The sequence below is a fragment of the Lepidochelys kempii genome, chromosome 2 (assembly GCF_965140285.1).
Source record: "Lepidochelys kempii isolate rLepKem1 chromosome 2, rLepKem1.hap1, whole genome shotgun sequence".
Classification (NCBI taxonomy): domain Eukaryota; kingdom Metazoa; phylum Chordata; order Testudines; family Cheloniidae; genus Lepidochelys; species Lepidochelys kempii.
In genome coordinates this window covers 42,605,643-42,621,602 of record NC_136381.1, presented here as the reverse complement: position 1 = coordinate 42,621,602, position 15,960 = coordinate 42,605,643, and the positions used below count along the sequence as shown (strand labels likewise).

The 15,960-nt window shown below is 40.2% G+C and overlaps 1 long non-coding RNA gene across 2 annotated transcripts in view; it reads left to right on the top strand.

Annotated features, from left to right (window-relative positions):
- Positions 1–15,960, top strand: part of LOC140906492 (uncharacterized) — a 384,729-nt gene that overhangs the window by 214,555 nt on the left and 154,214 nt on the right. The window contains exon 5 of one of the 2 annotated variants that reach the window (XR_012157130.2): positions 8,182–8,393. The exons of the other annotated variant lie outside the window; for it this stretch is intronic. This is a non-coding gene — a long non-coding RNA (uncharacterized LOC140906492). Of the gene's footprint in view, positions 1–8,181; positions 8,394–15,960 lie in introns of those variants that run through there. 2 annotated transcript variants of the gene reach the window in all.

The window sequence follows — 15,960 nt, the reverse complement described above, 5'->3', positions numbered from 1 at the left end:
TATTTTTGTGGTGAAGAAAATGGCCATTAAGATGATTTGTGAAATAAATACTATTCATACAGCAGGTGCTGGATCTGTAAACAGTTAATTAGCAGTGCTATACAGATGTTGGGTATTTCTGAGATGTCTGCTAGCTGAATGTTTTCTGATAGCAGCTCATTCAGCTAATGATTGTCATTTTGTAATTTAGTTTCCAAAATGTTCCTGTGATGATAACCCTTATGCCTCTACTTATAACAGCTTCAGAAACCATGGTCATCCAGAAATATTCAACTTATAATACAATTAGTATTTTACTATGGGGCATTCTGATAGGAAAGAAAAGTGAAGTAGAAACAGTGTGCACATGTTGGCCACGTGTGCGTTTGGCTTGTTTTTAATTGTTGTAAGACAATAAGAACCACGGCCACCATATTGATCAGCTGAAGATACAAGTAGAATATTCACCTTGCAATGAGGTGAAAGTGTTGAAGAGTTTTTATCAAACTTATTAGGATTTTATCAAGCTCTTTTTAAAAAAATCCATGTTTAACACCCTCTTTCAGAATATTTGGAGTGGTTTATACTTTAAACAAATCATTGCAGAAGTTTATTTCAAAGAAATATACTGTATCCACAAAAGTCATAATGGTACTCAAAAGTCAAAGTGGGAAAAATAAAGATCAATAATAAGATGAAAAAGGTCAGAATGTTCTGTACACACATGATTCATGCCTAACTTTGTAAATCATTCTGAGTGGCTCATATGAATGGTGCTATATAAATGTAAAGTATTATCATTCTAACTTAGCCCTTACATAAATTGATTTTTTCCATTTACCAGACTCAAGGAGATCTCAACATTCTGTGTAATAATTTCTGCTACATTTGTTTTTTGCTATTCAGTACAACAAAACATGATTTATGAATCAGAAAATAACATAATCACTGAGCAAATGGTAGAAAAAATCTTTTGCAACAAATTGAAAATCAGTAACATCAGGTAAAGAAGAAATGAGTGAGTTTTAGAATCACTTCAACATTAATGTGTTTGTGGTGGAATTGCCTTAAAGTTGTAATTCTTTAAAAGGTCCTAACTAAAGTAGATAACTAATTTGTCATGTAGTAAGCCCTCTCAAATTACACCTTTTATGTTTTGGATTGTACAGACCCTACTTCAGGGCTTTGTTGTTCTTCATGGCCATAGTCATGTGACTACAGATGAATAGAATGGAATGGCAGGAGGTTAAATGTGAGAACTTTGTGTTTTTAGACCGTTCTTATGCTTCTTGAAAAGTTAATTAGGAAGTGAAACCTTAAGCAGTTGACAGTGTGCATTGTGGGCCGCTAGTGCTCTGTGACAAGTACCACTGAAAGGTACTTCACTTTCTTTTGTAAACAGCAAGGTAAGGAATTTTCACAAAAATGTATTGGTGAAGATCTGCTTTTCATCATGGCCTAACCACATAGTAAACAACAGAAATAACTTGTTTTAATAAAGTATGGTGTTGAAATATTTATCAGCAAGCTCTTTCTCTCCATTTCAAAGGTATGTTTGGGTAAGAGAAACCCTTGCCTTGAAGAAACCCAATCTGAAATTTTGTTATAACATTTTCTTCAGATCAGGAAACCTTAGGAGAAGTTTGACTTTTAGGCAATCATAGTTACCTCTCAGTTGATTAATACAGTATGCTGAAGCAGTCATCCAAGAATTTCTTCTTACTTTAAATTTAACCCCAAAATATAATTTCTCACATAAAATTATTCTAGCAGTCATGTTATTAAAAAGGGCGACCATTTGTATTGTCATTTTTTACATGGATGCTTACTTTTTTCCATAAATAAGCAATAACATATCTGTTTCTTTGTAGAACAATGAAAAAGATTAATATACCTTTATATAATGAGCTAAATTCTTTTGAGTTGGACCCATGTAAAGGGTGGGAGAACTAGTAAACTAGACTTTAGAAATTTTAGCATTAAAGTTTGTTAAAATAGCTTTATGAAATGTTTCAATGGAAATTGCTTTCAGTGGGGTCTGTACTAGTGTAACTTAGTGGAAAAAGTTAAGGATGTAACTTAAACTGTGAGAACTAAACATTTCAGTTAAGGCTGCCATGCTTTGCCAAGACATCCTTAACCCATCTGCTTTGTGCGTAGGCTTCACATAGCACATGACATGCCTTCTACTATTTCAGGATCCCACTGCAACAGAACAGAGATATAAAGTGTATGGAATATGTGAAAGTTTTAAGTGAAAAGCACTGCTCCACTGCTTGGCACAGAAGAGAGCAAACAAGCACTATTCCTAAGGGCATGTTGCTGGAGAGCATGGGAGGATGGGAACAGTACCTCCATTGCAGCCATAATACATATACGCATTGTTGGGTCTAGTCAGTGAGGGGGGGGCAGTGCTAGGCAGCAGATTTGCCGAGTTAGCACACAGGTCATTGCACCTCCCTGCAGCATTAACTTGCCCTTTGTAGTTTTCACTCTCCTTTGGGGGTGCAGCAGGGAGGGTGATTGTACTGCACATGCTGGGAGCCAGTGGTAGCAGAGCCATGGGAGGACAGAACGTAGAGGAGTAGGTGCTTGACATGGCTGTATTTTTGGGGCAACGATTTTCTGTACATCCTCATATCTTATGCATTCTGTGTCTTCTGTTCCTCCCCTAATCCCTCCCCCATGGCAATGTTACAACATCCTCAGTCACAGAGGGTTTTTTTACCGTAACTTTTCCCTTTGTCAGTTTTTCCTGCGGAAGAGGAGAATTTAGCTCACTGTTCATATAGTTCTATGCAGTGCTGCTATGTATTTCTAAAGGACTGCGTAATGATATTTAGATATAGTACACACAGGAAAGAATTGCTTTTAAAGAATAGCAATAATGCTTAGTTAAGTGAGATGACATCAGATATACCACTTTCATCACAGGATCCCAAAATCCCGAACAGTTTGATATTTCTTGGGTAGTTTTTTAAAGATGTAGGGTAGAATTTTCAAAAGTGTTCAGCATTGGCCTAACTCAGTTTCCATTAGAGTCCATGTTAAAACTCCTATGGACTTCGGAGGAGGCAATGTTAGGCCAACACTGAGTGCCTTTGAAAATCTCCCTTCTATTATAAATGCAACACTTTGTATTTTGAAAGTGCATTAACTAATATAGCTGCGCCATACCCCTGTGTGGTAGGTATAATCTCTACTTTACAGATGCAGAAACTGAGGATCAGAGAGATTAGTGCCTGCTGGTTTTGGGTGCCCAACTTGAAAAACTTTTTAATGTGTAGTAGGAGCCTAAATGTGGATGGAAGCAAATAACTTTGGACACCTATGATTGAAAATACAGTATTATACAATTATTCTTTCATATATATGACAGTATCTATCATCCAGTAACAACTATTGTGTGCTTATATGTGATGCCCCTACAGAAGAAATGTATATTATAGCTATATCGCTAATGTGGTCAATAAGGACATATTTTGATAATATATTTTAAAACTTGCCATATTTTGACAATATGTCTGAAATATAGAAATCTAAGGCACTTGGGTTAAATAGAATCAATCTATAGCTCTATTCACTGTAGGCAGCTCTGTGTGGACCAAACCCTGTATCTATTCTGAGTCCTATTGATATCAGTGAGGCTATGAGTGGGTACAGAGATCGACCCATGTAGACAATCTTGCAAGGCCCAGATGTGATTCCACTGAGGTCTTTGAATGATATCACTAGTCTAGTATTATATTTACAAGATAAAAATGTTTCCCAACATTTGGTGTAAGAACAGATCTGGAGAGTATGTATTTTGCTAACAGCATTAAAATACACTAATTCATGCAATATTAAGCACATGTGAAAATAACAGGAACAGGAAGGGTGGGATTCTCTAGTTTGTTATGGCTGCTTTGCACCACTCAGGCTTCTGGCCATAATTGGATTTTCCCCTTGCACCAGGGAACTCTGCTGGTATAAAGCTGGCAGAGGCAGAGATTCTGTCTCCTTTGCTGCCCACCCTACATTTTTGTAGGGGGGAATATCAGTGGTATCCTGGGGGCATACTGAGGGTGGAGTAGACTTTGCTACTTCCAATCTTCTACTGGCATAAAGTCACTGCAGGGCCTTATGTCAGTGGTGTAAGCTACACCTGCTCCAACATACACCAGGGCTGGGTAGTACATGACTGGGGAAGCCCCGACCAATTTCCTGATGGCTTTGCCCCATCCCTGCACTGAGTAGAGCTCTTGTGTAGTGGAGAATCTGATCTTTGGAATGTTTTAAACAGATGGTTAGGTCTGTGCTGCAAAACTTGTATATAAAATTGCTGAATAAGAGGAGAATTCTGTACCAGTCCCAAAAAGCAGCTTGGAAGAGAGGTGTGTGTGTGACAGAGACAGACAGACAGAGTGTGCAGGGAGGAGATGGGTAGACCAGGCCCTAGAGAGACCACACGATGGAAGGGACAGAGGAATATATGATAAGTCCATGAATTATGCCCCATGGGGAAGCTGAAGTAGCAGCTGGCGTGGCTGTAAAGTTGCTCCATGTCTGTGTTGAAGAGGAAGATTCCATCCCCCTCAGTTCATGTGTGGGTTCAGCAAAGCTCATTTATTCAGTCTTTGAGCTGGAGAAGAGTATTATTAGGGTGAAAATGGTCCCAGGGGAGCAGAATGAAAGGAAAAAACCATTGCAACATTTTTCCTCCTTATCCTGATAGAGGGAACCCATTCACAGCACTACATATGATGTGGGGAAGAGATGGCCAGAAAAAAGGTGGAGCTAGGAAGAAGATATATTATCATCAATGATTTAGATCAGGGATCGGCAACCTTTGGCACGCAGCCCTCCTGTTTATCTGCTGTGTCTGCGGGTTCAGTTGATCATATCTCCCACTGGCCGCGGTTCGCCACTCCAGGCCAATGGGGGCTGTGGGAAGCAGCATGGGCCTAGGGATGTGCTGGTTGCTGCTTCCTGCAGCCCCCATTGGCCTGGAGTGGCAAACTGCAGCCAGTGGGAGCTGTGATCTGCCGAACGTGTGGACGCGGCAAGTAAACAAACCGGCCCGGCCCGCCAGGGGGCTTACCAATGCGTGCTGCGTGCCAAAGGTTGCCAATCCCTGATTTAGATAATGGTATACAGAATATACTTATAAAGTTTCCAGATGTTACCAAGATGGGAGGGGTTTCAAGTGCTTTGGAGGATAGGATTAAAATTCAAAATGATCTGGACAAACTGGAAAAATGGTCTGGAGTAAATAGGATGAAATTTAATAAGGACAAATACAAAGTACTCCACTTAGGAGGGAACAATTGGTTGCACACATACAAAGTGGGAAATATCTGCCTAGGAAGGAGTACTGCAGAAAGGGATCCAGGGGTCATAGTGGATCACAAGCTAAATATGAGTCAACGCTGTAATGCTGTTGCAAAAAAAGAGAACATCATTCCGGGATGTGATAGCAGGAGTGTTGTAAGCAAGACATAAGAAATAATTCTTCCGCTTTACTCCACTCTGATAGGCCTCAACTGAAGTATTGTGTCCAGTTCTGGGCAGCTTATTTCAGGAAGGATGTGGACAAATTGGAGAGAGTCCAGAGAAGAGCAACAAAAATGATTAAAGGTCTAGAAAACATGAACTATAAGGGAAGATTGAAAAAATTGGGTTTGTTTAGTCTGGAAAAGAGAAGACTGAGAGGGGACATGAAAACAGTTTTCAAAGGTAAAAGGTTGTTACAAGGAAGAGGAAGAAAAATTTGTTTTTCTTAACCTCTGAGGATAGGACAAGAAGCAATGGGCTTAAATTTCAGCAAGGGAGGTTTAGGTTCGACATTAGGAAAAACTTCCTAACTGTCAGGGTGGTTAAGCACTGGAATAAATTGCCTAGGGAGGTTATGGAATCTCCATCACTGGAGATTTTTAAGAGCAGGTTAGACAAACACCCGTTAGGAATGGTCTAGATAATTATTCCTGCCATGAGTGAGGGGACTGGACTAGATGACCTCTCGAGGTCCATTCCAGTTCTATGATTACTCTATGATTTTATCAATGGCAGTAATTCTGTCTATGTTGCACTTTTCATCTTCAAAGTGCTTTACAGACATTAACCAGAGTAGCCTTTTAATTTTAACAGCAGATTAAGCCCCTTGGTTAGCAAACTTTCAATAACTTTAAACAGGCTCGGTTAACATGGATGAGGATTTTGCAGTATTGATTTGTGTAACAGGATCTGTATTAACAGACGTGCAATCACATAAAAACATTGGGAGGATTCAGGAATGAAAATACATGAGTCTTTGTAACTGTCTTATGGCGAGCATCAAGAATACAGTGAATAGTTGAAGGGCATGGGCATGTGTTCTTTCTCCCTCCCCTGCTACTAAATTCCTGATGTGGTTGGTAAATGCTTCTGAGCAATGCATTTAGGGCTCATGCATCTGCTCAAGCAAATGGGAGGAGGCAGGATCTCAGAGGTGTGATCTAATTTACATGCATATTAAGGGTTTATTCCTTGGGAGGACCAGTGGGAGTTTAGGCACCAGCACATCATATGATCATGTGCTTGGAATGTTTTTTTTCCCCTTCCCTTTACCACTTAAGAAGTTCTTTTTATGCCCTATTATCCTACACTGCCAGGTGTGTATGTGAAGGGAGCAGTGGCCTTTCTGTGTACCCCCCATTATGGAAATTGCTATGACCTTTATTTTAATTCGTTTGGCCCAATGAATATCCTGTCCCAGCAGCAGAGAGGGGCTGCACCTTCCTTTTGAAGCAGGCATGTTTGGTTTGAAAACAAAATACTAGAACTGCACTATTTTCAGGAAAGAACTTTTCTCCCCTTTTTTATTGCCTACAAAATGCCTGGAGAGTTTCAAAGTAATAGCAAGTATTGTGTAAGAGAATAGCATATAAAAAAATCTTATTTTTTCAGAAAAACCCTTATTCCCCACACTCTTCCAACATGGTAAATGAGCCTTCTGTATGCTTTGGCACCCGGAAACATTTTTAACAAAGTCTTTGTAAACACCAGTAATGTATCCATCCTTTTAAACTTAGATCTGCAGGAATGTATACATTGTAAAAATGGAGTAAGAAAACAGAGTCCAACATTTTAAACAATCAATTTGATTCTGCTCACAGCAATTACTCTGGTTGTCAGCAGGAATAAAATTTACAATCACAGGAAAGCATAAAAAGTCAAATGTATTCCTGCAAAATGTAGCATAAGCTGCATGTAAATTAGATCACACTTCTGAGAACCTGTCTCCTCCCATTTGGTTACGCAGAGGTGTAAGTCCTAGGCATCTTGCTCAACAGCATTTAGCAAATTCGGAGTAGACATGAGAGAAGGGTCTCACGTTCTGGGGTGCAATCCAGACAACTGAGGGATGGTGCCACTGCCTACCCTGCAACCTTGGGTGCCTCCCCATGCTTTGCTGTTGTAGCTCCCAACAAGGGCTGCTCTCAAACAGCATGCAGGTCACACCCTGAGTGTCTGTGTATATCTGTACCCCCTGGTCCAGCACATCTCACACCATCAGCCTGACAGCAACACTCCAGTCACACTCTTGCTTCCATCAGCCTTGGTTACTATTTGCAGGGTGACCCCAACATACTTCCAGTCCCAAATTTCCCCAAAAATGCGTGTTATGCACTGTCCAGACCTCTCCTGGGCAGTTCAGATATTAAAGGTCCATTGCCACTGTAAAGGGTCAATATTCAACAGTTTGCTACCTTAACTGGAGTTACCAAATAGTTCAGTTTAAACACAGCACCGAATTAGTTTAGATTAAAAATAAAACCAGTTTATTTAACTGAAAGAGATGAGTTTCAAGTGAGTACAAGTGTAAGGTATTAAAGTCAGAAATGGTTAAAAGAATAATAAAGATAAATTGCTTCCTAGTAGCTAAAACTTAACAAGTTAGACTTTATTCAAGGTAAAATCCTTACCACACATTCCCAAAAACATGGCTTAGCATGTTCTCAGGTCAGGATCTCCCCTCAAAACCAAAGGGCTGGTTCCTTTGTCTCCTTAGGTCGGAAAGAGTGAGATAACCAGGGCTGTTTTTGTCCCTCACGTCTATAGTCCAGTCAATCCATGAAATGCATTTCTCTGAGGGTGACCCCTAAAGTTCATTTGAGCTGTGAGGAAGGAGACATGGTGTCTGGTGGTGTAAAAGGTTCCGTGTTGTTTGCGAAAATGCAGATTGATTTGTTCCTGCCCTCTTTGCTGCCAAAGAATGGCCACTTGACCAGTGATCAGATGACTGCCAATCAACTTTGATGACACCTGGCAAGAAGTCTTTGAGAAACTGATTTACCCCCCTCCCCAGATGCATCTGGTAAACACACTGTATTCATAATTCTAGTGTATCTTCATAACTCTTAATATGCATTTTATACAAACATTATAGAAGAATATTAATGATCAATGTGTTATTAGTTTTTAAATGATATCTCACAATGCATATTTTGCACACAATTAACTATTACAGTGATGTGTAGGGTGTGAATACGGGAGTGCTTTCAGTCACAAAGAGTCAGTACCATTTATGGCTCACTTACCTACCTTCTGAGCAGGGAGAACCACTGCTGGTGTGCTTTGGCAATGAAGGGTTAGTTTTCAAAAGCGGCCTATGAAACTGAACATGCAAGCTTTGTGCATGCACCCATTTCAGTATGCATGAGCCCCTGGATACCTAGAAGCATATTACCCAATCTGAAAACACACATTTTTCATGCCAAATTTTGGCCCTAGAAGTTAAAGGAAAATATATGAATTGACTCATTGTTAAATTCAGAATCTAATTACAATCCTGAGTCCTTTCGCAGAGAATTAAAAGTGGTTGCAGCAGTAGGCAACATTTGGAAGTACTGCAGTGTCAAGCCTATAGAAATGAAAGATGGAAAAGACTTATTAGGCCATCCAGTCCATCTCCTTCTACAGCAAGATTGCTCTGTATAGGGCCAAGTCATAGAGATTAGACATTTAAGACCTACTAGCATTCACCCCAATTCTGCAATTGGAAGTCATCAGATTGACTGCTATGCTCACATGGAATGAGACTCTCCGCGTGGGCAAAGTAGGCTGCCAGCATTCTGTCAATTGCAGGATCAGAGCTTTAAAGTAAATGTGTCACAATCCAAACACTTGTGTAGCTCTTGTAAAGTTGAAACACAGAGCAAAATGTTAACTTGAGAAATCATTTCCATACTCTGATCAGAATAACAAGAACACAAAGTAACACTACAGCAAGAAGGTCCCATGTGTATAAGTCAGTTCAGGCTTAGTTTCAGTTTTCTTCCAGCTACAGCTACATTTGTTGCTAAATTGCTCCAATTCTGCCAGTCTAGAATATTTCAGACCTTAAAAGTGAAGTAATCATGCAAGATCACCACAGTTTTTAATACTTCATACACCATAATAAATGTAGGGTTGCTCAGATCCTGTGCTTAAGCCACATGCAGAACTTCCATACTTATCCTGGTAAAGACTAAACACTGACAGCCCTTTCCACTGCTCCTCACTGGTACCCCATAGGCCACATCTGCTTGTTGCCTTCCTTTTCTACCTACAGCACATCAGCTTTGTTTGCCTGGAACTCACCCTCAACCTGCCTGAAGGGAGAAGGCCTCCATTACTCTTTCTGAGTCCTCTCCCAGGTCCTGCCCCTGCAGCTGGAGGAGAAAGAAGGAAATCTGACAGGAGAGAGAAGGAGGGGGACTCCATCTTCTTACCAAACTTTGCTTCACTTCCTCTTCTCCCATTTCAGACTTAGCTCACTTCTTCCCACTTCACCACTACTACAATCACCAGGCCCAGGGCTTCCCTACCCCATTACCTTTTGTGTCTGGATGAAACAGTAGAATAAAGACCAGTGGTCTTTGTCCCCTCGCCTTTCACTTCATCTTCAAAGGGCCTCTGACTCACCCGCTCTCTGACCATACTTTCATCTAGAATGGGAGCTATCTACAGCTTTCTGCTCCACCATATTGATTCATTGGGAAAAGCTGACAAAAACAGAGACTGTGAAGGAGCTGGGAGACTCTGCAGGATTCTCCCAAATGAAATAGTTGAAAAGCAGGACTTTTAAAACTAGATTGGGCATCAATCCTGCACAGCCTCTGGAGATGGAATGGATGCTCTGAGAGAACTTTCCCATCTCTAGCAATGGTGAGTCTGTGCTTTAGTGATGCTATGATTTTTTTTTAAGTTTTGTTCATAATATAACATGCATATCTGAGTGCTAAGTTCACCCTTTTCTCTTGAATTACCTATCTCCAAAATTTTTTCAGAATCAGAATTCTATTCCTTGCGAGTCTGCAAAAGAAAGTAGATCTCATTTCAACTGACAAGAATCTGAAAACTGGTTCCCAGTTCTGTGGTAACCTTTCTTTTCAGTAATACATAATCCTCTCTGACTACATGCATCTAATTCTTCAAGCCATTTCTGCAGTAGTAGGTACGATCAGGTTTCCACCTCTTCATAATACATCTTTAACACACACAACTAAGATCTGAAAGCTAATTACATTCAGAACATTTTAAAGCCAACCTCTCAGAGATCATTTAAGCATGCCAGATTGGGTCCTGTAGAAAAATGCATACTTAACTTTTTTTAACAATTTTTTAAATGATTATACAAAGGAGAATCAGAAGTATTTCTGCTATATTTAGCAGGACTTTTAAACATATTATTAATCATATTTATCCTGGTAGTGCCTAGGAACCAACCAAGGTACAAACACAAAGTAGTCCCTGCCCCAAAGAGCTTAGCAATAAATAGATAATACAGATAAATACTAGGGGAAAGGGGTGTAACACACAAGCAGAGTGATCAATGTGATGGCAGCAAATGTCATATTAGTGCCACAATTAATCAATTGATTTTGGTGGTGGGGGTAGTTAGGAGGAGGGGATTAGCTAAATGGAAACACGAGGGAGGGAGAGGAGGAAGGTATGAGGGGCATATCATGTCCATCTGTCCCTGCTTAAGCTGCTTTTATAGGCCCCAATCCTGTAATGAGTTCAGTGGGACTCTGCATGAGCTCAGTGGTCCTGCTAATGGATCTCATGACAGGATTAAGAGTAGAGGGGTGTACAAGGAAAGGAACAGTCTATTTTATACTATTATATATTTAACTAAAAATTCTGACTGTTCTGAAAAACTGTGTTATCACTTCTCAGTCTGTAAAGCCATTTCCTTGTTGGTGGCACACCATGAAACTTCTGAATCCCATTAATGCATTGGATGACCTTTTCTTGTTTCCATTGCTGTGTGATGTACATGTTGGCACAAGAAAAAAAATATGCAGAAGTTTCTGTTTGTGAAATGAAGTAGAATCATCATCAGGGATATCAAAGAGGGTATCATCTTTCAATCTAGTGGAGAATTTTCACTCTGTCCCAGTAGTTCAGTCATTGTTTGCCATGCAATGTATTTTCCCAGTAGTTTTATAGCTTTACACGATTCTATAGTATTTGCAGTGACAGTGGTTTCTGTACTGCATCTTTTTAATTCATTTATCGTTTGTAATATATTTGTGTTTTAGTCTTATAGAGTTCAGTGCTTTCAAATAAAACAGTAGGTTATTTTCATTCACAGAGATCTGCATATTCCACCTGTAACTCCTGGGATGAAACACTATATGCTAAGACACCCGCTGTAACTCAGTATGTTGCACATACTCTTAATATAGATATGAATATTGTGGATTAAAAAAAACTTAGGATCATGAAGAAATGTGTGGGAAGCGTGCCTGGGCCCTTCTATAACATTGGAATAATGTAAGACTTCTTATTTGTCAAGCCAAAATATAACAATAAGTACACACTTTAAAGTACAATATTATTAAGAATGATATATGTTCTTCAATGTAATGACTGCAGTGATTCTGTTATGTCCATTCCCAACACTGTGTTGCATCTGGGATATTTATTTCCCCTTGATGGCTGCAGAACATATTGATTTGGACCAAAATCTTCCCTCGCTGCTTACAACACCATTTTCTGTTCCAAATACAAGGCACACTTATTTGATCCGGCCTTTGCTAATAGAAGTGCCTAGAAGAGCATACAAAAATAAAAGAAATTAACAAAAATTTCAAAGAAAATTCACATGCAGTCTTCCTCTTGTGGAGAAAAAGAAGGAAAGGACCATATGCGACACATTAGTCAGGTCAAATAATACACATCCCTGATGGGTGGGTGTATGAGAATCTGAACTGAATAGAAGAATTAGTGTAATAGAAAAGGTGAAGAATGGTAAAAAGCAAATTAAAATTTTGTAAAATAAAGTCAGGTAACAGCTAAGCTGGACATGACTGCCATGGTAATTGTTTATATCCTGTTTTAGTGAAATGGGCCTCAAGTTCCAGATGTTTCAGAAATTAGAGTTTTCATTGATGGAGCATATGTGTAATATATAACATTAAAGTTATGCTGGACCCATTCCTACCAGGCCTTGTGAAGACAATTATTATGTACAAGGGAGCAGGTGAATACACCCATTATTCAGCTACATGGAATCAAAAAGAAATGTGACAGATGAGGACAGATCTGTTGTGGTTTCTGTACTGCACTATAGCTGGTAAAATGTGCTCTTCTGTTTTTCCTCTCAGGTCAGGATCAATACACTACACTTCATTCTGGTAGTACCAGAGAACTTTGATCTCAGGGAACTCCCACCCCTCCCTTTGTAACACTAGGAGATATATCAGCCCTAGTATTAAATCATAATAATGCTAAGAAACTCTTCTACGAACTGAGGGATGAACATACATAATCAGATCTGCAGCTGATGTAAATTGGTGTAGCTCCCATTAAGTCAATGATACAACATGTATGTTTCTATCTAGGAATAACAACACATGGGAACAAAGATGTCAGTGAAACAAATATATTTCTCCTTGTAAAACTGGGAGATATTTACGGTATGTCCAGGCCACTCTAAAATAAAAAGAAGATGGTTTTGACCATTAACTGTCTGGTAGCTTGCAATATCCCTACCAATTGTGATGACCTCAGTGGCAGGAGGCTGGTGGACTCCTTCCCCTGCCCCGTTAATGACAGATGGGTGGAAGGCCTGATGGGACTAGATGTTACCTATAAATAGATTAATCATTATCATTAATGAACATAATAATGAAAATAATCTCATCTCACCTCATAAACCAAATGCAATTTGAGAGGCAGAAGGCCTGTGTAGCAGCCCCACAGATACCAGAGAGCCACCCATCCATCAAGGACACTTGAGACCATGACAAGCCACCTGTCAGACTTGAGCAGGTAGGATGATGAAGGGATTGTCAGAGGATGGTGTGTTGATTTCTTGGTTGTGGGGCTAGAGAGCAACATGTCTTGGTGGCATCTTCAATAGGTCTGGATAGTTCTAGTAAGGATGCTCTTGAGGGTCTCCCATAGATTTACAGCCTGATTTTACATGTAGTTTTATTATGGTGAAGTGGACTTAAATGATCATAGTCCTTGTCTAGCCCTCTGAATGGGGAAGAAATTAATCTTTGCAGACCAAAAGTGATGTTAACTTAAAATATTGTTAATTGTTTGTATATTTTCTTCATCATCATCATCATCTTGTTCCCATTCATATAATGTTGCATTGGAGAGACCATTTGGCTGATGTGGTTTAATATTTGCAAGTGTAACAGAAGAAGCAGTGGCAAGCCATGACATTTTTAGTAGGGCATGCAACAACTTTTTATTTAACACATTTTTGCACTAAACTTTTCATCCTGACAAAGAGTTCACGCTGCTAGCTCTGTTTTATCATGGATGATTCAATTCTACACTTGCATGCCTGATGCTGTCCAACCTTTTCAGTGATGTTCCACAAAATTCCATCATCCACACAACGTAACCTCGCACGCACCTTACATCACAGTTGCCAACTTTCACGCGGTAAATAAGCACCCCGACTTTCACAATAAGTCAAAAATCAAGCTAATCCCATTTCAAAACAAGGCCAAAACAAGCCAATTGCTAAGAACCCCAACACTATATATGTCTAGATCCCCTCAGGCTCCCCCGCCCCGGCTTGCAGTCTGGGACTGTGGTGGGCCTGCTGTGCACCCCTGACTCTCTCCCCCCCCAGCCCCTGCTTGCCCCCCTTGCCTCTGCTTGCCAGGAGCCAATCAAAAATAAGAAGCAACAAGCTACAAGCAACAAGCCCAACAAGCTACAAGCCAAAACCTAGCCAACAGGCAATTCGCAAGCCAATTAAGCCATAAACAAGCCCAATTCCTGCTTTTTTTTCACAGGTTTGGCATGTCTGCCTTACATGTGGTGAATGTAAGGTCATGCTGTGCAGAGGATGCCATTTTGTTCTACAGTGCACATCAGGGAACAGGACGGAATCATCCCACAGGCTGGATCTGGCTTGTGGGTCACAAGTTGGACCATGTTTTATGTGAATTCTGGGACATGCAGTGCATGCCTTGCATATATAGATGACATGCCACTGAGAAGAAGTGAGTCTTTAGGAATGAATTGAATTAGGAGAATGTGAGAATCTGGTCCACTGAGACAGGGAAGTGTTTCCACGCTGCCATGAAGATGGGACAGGAAAAAGAAAACAAAAAGATGGTCGGGTTGGCATCATTAGGAGGTTAATAAGGAACATAATAAGAAACAAGACCTAAGATGTGGTAAGTGGCAGACCTGTGCAGGTCTTTGAAGGAGAGGACAAAAAATTATCAAATAATGTAAAATCACTCTGATCTGAATATCTGCCAGCTCTCATGCAGAAGAAGTTTCAGGCATTTGCTGCCACTTTGTCAAATCGATTGAGCTTCTACTCTGGATAGATAATGAGATGGGTGATCTTGAGTGAATAGTACGAACCACACACTACTTCTGGAAGTCAAACCATGATGCAGACATCCCCATCTCTATCCCTCTATGCTTGAGCTGGTGTGTATTTGAGTAGTATTGCTCAATCCCTTTCTGCCTTCCTTTCATGAACCAAGATGGCCTCTATACTTTTCCCACACAAGGCTTTCAATGGTGTTAAATTCTGACCTAGAAATGGACTTTACAAGCCAGTAGGTGAAAAATGTTCAAACTGTTGATATTTTGTGAAAAGCAACAATTCAAGAACCTGAACGTGGGATGAAACAAATTAGCAAGAATAATTCACAGTTTCTGGAAAATGTTTTCACCAGGTTTTGGCCAGCGCTATTGGCCTATGGTAGTATGGCATATAACATTATGGGGAGGATTGGCTGTGGGAATCCACTGGGAAACAATCTTGCAGATCAAATGCTGTGACCTTTATAAAAGTGCTTTGGGTGCTATTAGTCTCAGTTAGGACGAAAGTCTGTATAGAGTCAGGGGAAGGGGAACAAAAGCAGAGGATTTACTGATTACTGAATACTGTGCTGAGGGAATGCACAGACCAACCCTTTTCCCAGTCCAGTCAATAGTTTTGCCATGGACTCAGAAAGAGGAAGATTGGGCCCTAGCTCTGGAAATCCTTTCCACGGACAAATTTTCTGCATTGGGTGACAAGCATCAGAGGTGCTTTTCAATTGACTGCTAACCACCAATCACAAATTTCAGAGTAGCAGCCGTGTTAGTCTGTATCCGCAAAAAGAAAAAGAGTACTTGTGGCACCTTAGAGACTAACACATTTATTTGAGCATAAGCTTTCGTGAGCTACAGCTCACTTCATTAGATGCATTCAGTGGAAAATACAGTGTGGAGATTTATATACACAGAGAACATGAAACAATGGGTGTTACCATACACACTGCAATGAGAGTGATCAGGTAAGGTGAGCTATTACCAGCAAGGGGGGGGGGGGGGCACACCTTTTGTAGAGGGCCATTTCCAGCAGTTGACAAGAATGTCTGAGGAACAGTGTCAACTGCTGGAAATGGCCCACCTTGATTATCACTACAATAGGTATTCGATTTGCAATTTACTGTGTGTTTTTAATCAGTATTTCTTATGTGCTGAATATAATTT